The following is a 5706-nucleotide window of genomic DNA, read 5'->3' as shown; positions in this document are numbered from 1 at the left end:
CCTGGCCAGGACTGACTAAGGTGTGGGCTGTAAGCCTGGGCTGGTGGAGGGTGTGGACGAGGTGGAGGATGCTCAAGGAGGGGTCCAGGTGAGAGGTGCTGATGGTCAAGAAAAAGACGCACATGGGTTGTTAGAACAGTGGGGAGATTTCAGGTGGAATGTTCCTGAAAGGGTTTGCTGGAGAACATGGGGTTTGGGGACCACAGGGAAGCCATTGGGCTGCCCTCCCATGGGGCTGGTGGTGGGGGACAGAGAACCCTGTGTTCTCTGAGCTTCCAGGGGAAGGCAGCTTTGCTCTGCTGCCTTCTAGTGAGCCCCAGCCCACGCCTACAGGAGAAATTCCATCAGAGGCCAGGACGTAGGTTGTGTGTGTGTAGTGGTGGTGTGTATGTGTGGTGTGTTGTATGCATGTGTCATGTGCATGGGGACTGTATGTTGCACATGTGTGCATATTTTGTGTTTGCGTGTGTTGCATCTGTGTTTACAGAACTTGAATCTTTACAGGCTAAAGCCCAAGTCCCTGGGTCTCTGGACCCAGCCCTCTTGGAGAATTGGTAGGCTTCCCTTCCCTGTCCTCAGCCCCTCCCCTTTAGCTGTGAGTTGTCCCAGAGCAGCAGCACAACTTTGCCACCTGGCAGAGCCCCAAAGGCAGGGGGTGCCAGTAGAGGAGTGTGGCGGCTCTGACTTCCAGTTCCTGTGGGCACTTTTCCCACTGGCTGGGTGAGTGCGCTCCAGCCAGGCTGGGGGTGGCCCTGGTGCGCTGGGCCGGTCTGGGTGTCCTCAGACACTGGCTGTCTGCTTCTTCTCACTTTGGCAGGAACTGGCCTCTGAAGATGTGGACTTTGGCCTCCCTCTCTTTCCCACACACCCAGAGAGGCGGGGGCCAAACATTCCCAAACACACCCGCTCCCTGGAGACCCTCATCTTTGTGGGTAGTATTTGCCCTAGTCCCGGGGCATCCCCCACCACAGACCTGGGGCTTTCCATCCCGTGGAGGAGGGACCTTGGTGTCAGGGAGGGTACTGAGTGTGGGGCGGGTGCATGCAGCAGGCACGGTGGCATTTTCTTCTCTAGGAACACACATGTGGTGGAGAAAGAGGAAGACTCGCTAGTTCTGTGAACCCAGGCGAGCCTGTTTCCTCATGGAGTCAGTTTTGAATACTGCTTTTAATACTGTTTATGGTTCCGTGTGTGTGTGTGTGTGTGTGTGTGTGTGTGTGTGTGTGTGTGTGTGTGTGTGTGATGTGAGCAGAGACGTGCGTTCTCCCAGAATCTTACCCCAACATTCTTCTTCCTCCCATCTCGACTTCCCCTTGCAAATAAGCCTCTCTGGAGGCAGAGACTCTCAGGGAGAGGGAGGCCCCCAGGGGCTAATCCGTGGCACCTCCTTGGTGCTGCATGAAGCCGGTGGCCTCCCTCCTTCCCATTTATAGGGAGGCTCTGGGTCTCTCCTCTAACCGGGAGAGAGTTTAGGGTCCCCAGGGCCTCTGCCTTATTCCCCGGGGGTTTGGGGAGGCTCCTGAACCTTTCTCAGCCCTGATATGAGTACTGTGGCCCCAACCCTGACTCTGTCCAACAGGGAGCAAGGAAGTGAAGCCTTAGGCTGTACGTTTCATTTCCTGGAAGAAAGAGCCGGGACAGGTCTCTCACAGCTGCAGAGAGGTCCCTTTGACCACACGGGCCACGCATCATCTGCTAGGCCAGCTGTCCTCTATGTTGAGGGGGCCTCGGCCTCACCTGAAGGCTTGTTAACACAGCTGGCGGGCCCCACCCCAGAAGCCCTGAGTCAGTGGGTCTGGGGTGGCCCGGATCATTTGCATTTCTAACAAGCTCCCAGGAGATGCTGTTGCTGCTGGCTCTGGGGCCACACTTTGAGAACTGCTGCTCTAGGCTGTACCTTGTCTCCAGCACCTGTGCACATTTGTGTGGTGGAGAGCAAGGGCTCCAGAGCCGGAGGCCTCGGTGCGAGTTCTGTCTTCACCACTAACTGTGCAGCCTTGGCCAACATACTCCACCTCTCTGTGCCTCTCACCCACAAACTGGACATGGTGATAGTGACAGGTAATTAAGAGAAAATGCTCAACCCCAGGCAATGCATCAGGATTGGACTAAGCCCATCATGCCGACCCCATTCTCCACTGTTTTAGGCACATTGTACAGGCTCAATGAATGCCAATTAGCGTGATGATTCTGCTCTTGGTCTGTTCCCTTGCAGCGGGTGTTGTCACTCACTTGACTCCCTGGTTCCCCTGCAACACCTGGTGTTGTCTTGTTTCTAGGAGAGAAGGAAGCAGAGGGGGCCCAGGCAAAGGTGACCTACTCTGCCACCAGAGAGGACCCCCGTGGAACCAGGGGGTGAAGGCCAGCATGGCGGCTGCTCTTGATGTTTATCCGTGTCTCCCACACACAGCCTTCAGCCCAGGGACATGAGCCGGGGAGAGGGCAGAAGGGCAGCAGCCCTGGAGTTGGAGTAGGGCAAGTGCAGAAGTGTGAGAGAAGGAAATTTGGACAGCGTTGATGACACTGACACACAGTCTGTGTTTGTGCAGCAAGTGACAGCTTAGAGAGTGCTTTTAATCTGCTGTCAAATGTCTGCAGCACAGATATGATTATTGTCTTCACCTTATTATGAGGACATTTGGATCCAGAGAGGTTAAGTGACTTGCTGAAGGTCACACAGCAATCCAGTTGCAGACCTGAGGTCAGAATCCAGGACTAGGTCGCACCAAGCTCTCCGTTGCCACCACACTATCTCTGCTTCCAAAATGGGCATCAGCCTCTGGGTGGTGGCTCTGGACCTGCCACGAGAACCCCTGTTCTGCCCACCTTCCCAAGCCTCTCCATCCCATTTCCAACTGGTAATTAAGAGAAAACGCTCAACCCCAGGCAGTGCATCAGGATTGGACTAAGCCCATCATGCCGACCCCATTCTCCACTGTTTTAGGCACATTGTACAGGCTCAATGAATGCCAATTAGCGTGATGATTCTGCTCTTGGTCTGTTCCCTTGCAGCGGGTGTTGTCACTCACTTGACTCCCTGGTTCCCCTGCAACACCTGGTGTTGTCTTGCTTCTAGGAGAGAAGGAAGCAGAGGGGGCCCAGGCAAAGGTGACCTACTCTGTCACCAGAGAGGACCCCCATGGAACCAGGGGGTGAAGGCCAGCATGGTGGCTCCTCTTGATGTTTATCCGTGTCTCCCACACACAGCCTTCAGCCCAGGGACATGAGCCGGGGAGAGGGCAGAAGGGCAGCAGCCCTGGAGTTGGAGTAGGGCAAGTGCAGAAGTGTGAGAGAAGGAAATTTGGACAGCGTTGATGACACACACAGTCCGTGTTTGTGCAGCAAGTGACAGCTTAGAGAGTGCTTTTAATCTGCTGTCAAATGTCTGCAGCACAGATATGATTATTGTCTTCACCTTATTATGAGGACATTTGGATCCAGAGAGGTTAAGTGACTTGCTGAAGGTCACACAGCAATCCAGTTGCAGACCTGAGGTCAGAATCCAGGACTAGGTCGCACCAAGCTCTCCGTTGCCACCACACTATCTCTGCTTCCAAAATGGGCATCAGCCTCTGGGTGGTGGCTCTGGACCTGCCACGAGAACCCCTGTTCTGCCCACCTTCCCAAGCCTCTCCATCCCATTTCCAACTTGCTCCCCTTTACCTGCACAAACTGCTCCAGTGCCCAGTGGTCCAGGCCGGTGTATTTCTCCAGTAAGTGCAGCTTCCCAAACTGAATCTGGTCCCTGGACTGAGCCTCAGATCACTTCTCCAGCAGCTGGAAGATGGTGGCACCAGGCTGTAGGTAGCAGACATAGGCCAGCAGCAGGGCCAGCACCCAACCACCCTGGCAGCTGCAGAGCCCAGCGCGGGGCATGGCATGGCCAGGACCCTGCCAGGGCTGTGGGGCTGGCTATGGGGCAGAGATGGGCAGCAGGTGAGGGCCTGAGTCCAGGATCCTGCCTGCCTTGCCCACTGCGTCGGTGCAGGTGTCTGGAGGCTGGGGAGTCTGTTTGAACAATGCAGCTCAGCTTGGCTTCACTAAGTGCTGTGAGTGCAAACAGGCCTGCCACCCCCCACCCAGCCTTTTTTCCATGGAGAGCAGCAAGTCACTGGCACAGACACCTGAAAGGGACCTGCCGGGTTCTCCTGAGGTCATCATGTCTCACCCTCCTTCTCCAAGTTAGATGGATTTTTTCTGGGCCAAATCTGATCTGTGTGCATACTCTGCCCAGGCCTGAATGGGCTCTCAGCAGCCCCCGTCTTCCTCATCTGTGAAGGCTTCAAGCTCCCAAGCTCAGGAGCTTAGAAGAAATCAGAATGGGTGTGAATAAACCTTCTACTCAGTTGCCTTGACTACCAAATGGGGCTAGGAATTGCTCTGCCTATTGGGGAAACCCGAAGAGGAGTAAACTGGGTGACAAGTCAGGGCAAAGTAAATAGACAAGTGATCGTCTCTCTCAACCCTGGTGCTTGATGCTGCTAATAAATTGGATGCATGGGCTTTAGCTTTTGCTGATAATTTATCTTGCTTGAAATCCTTTAGCAGGTGACCTTCAGAGGATATGTTGGTAAGATGTATATGTGAATAAAGAAGAAAATAAAAGGAATATCTGGGCCTGGGGCATTAACAGTGGCCCACTGTGGGTGGGTGTAATTGAGGGTGCTTTCCTTTCTGTATCAGTCCCTTTCTGTTGTTTATACCAAAATACCCAGAACTGGGTACTTTGTAAGAAAACAAAATTTATGCTTGTGGTTTCAGAGGCTGGGAAGACCAGAGTCCAGGGAACACATCTGGTGAGGTTCTTCGTTGGTGGTGGCTTTACAGCAATGCAGGGGTTTTATATGGCAGAAAATGGCCGAACAGAAAGAGAGACTCACGTGTTCTCCTTTTGAAGCCCTCAGAACCACTCTCTTGACCAATGTTGTTAATCCATTCACTATGGCGTGGTCCTGCAATCAGATCACCTTTTCAAGGCCCCACCATAATAGGATTCCCATGCTCAACAGTTACAGTGAGAATTAGCCTCTGCTATAAGAACTTTGAAGCACACAATTCAATTAATCCACAGCACTTTCTTTCTACTCTTTGCTCGTGTGTGTGTGTGTGTGTGTGTGTGTGTGTGTGCGTGTATAACAGCTTTATTGAGATGTAATTTACATACCATAGCATTCAAACATTTAAAGTGTACAATTCGGGCCGGCCCAGTGGTGCACTCAGTAGAGTATGCCGCTTGGGAGCGCAGCATAGTCTTCTGTGTCTTTCTGCTTTCAGTTAGCATAATGTTTTCAAGGGTCATCTGTGTTATAGCATGTGTCAGTACTTCATTCTTCTTTATGGCTGAATAATATTCCATTGCATGCATACACCACATTGTGTTTATCCACTTGATATCCAGCGGATGGACATTTGGATTGTTTCCACTTTTTTCTATTATGTGTCTTGCTGTTGTGAACATTTGTGTAGGAGTTTTTATGTGGACATGTGTTTTCATTTCTCTCCAATATGTACCCAGGAGTAGAATTGCTGACCACATGGTCATGCTATGTTGAACTTTTTGAGGAAGGGCCAGACTGTTTTCCAAAGTGGCTGCATCATTTCACATTTCACACTAGCAGCGTGAAGGTTCCGATTTTTCTGCTTGTGTTTTCTGATGTTTCCTTTAATGAGCTGCAGCAGCAGACACTGTGAACTGCCTCCCCCAAA

At 52.3% G+C, this 5706-nt stretch overlaps 1 pseudogene; it reads right to left on the bottom strand.

Annotated features, from left to right (window-relative positions):
* Window positions 1-3876, bottom strand: part of LOC103581324 — a 5378-nt pseudogene extending 1502 nt beyond the window's left edge.
* Window positions 3877-5706: the final 1830 nt, after the last annotated feature.

This window comes from Galeopterus variegatus, unplaced genomic scaffold, assembly GCF_000696425.1.
Source record: "Galeopterus variegatus unplaced genomic scaffold, G_variegatus-3.0.2 Scaffold12802, whole genome shotgun sequence".
Classification (NCBI taxonomy): Eukaryota; Metazoa; Chordata; class Mammalia; order Dermoptera; family Cynocephalidae; genus Galeopterus; species Galeopterus variegatus.
Note: the sequence above shows the minus strand (reverse complement) of the source record. Positions and strands in the feature narration are given on the sequence as shown.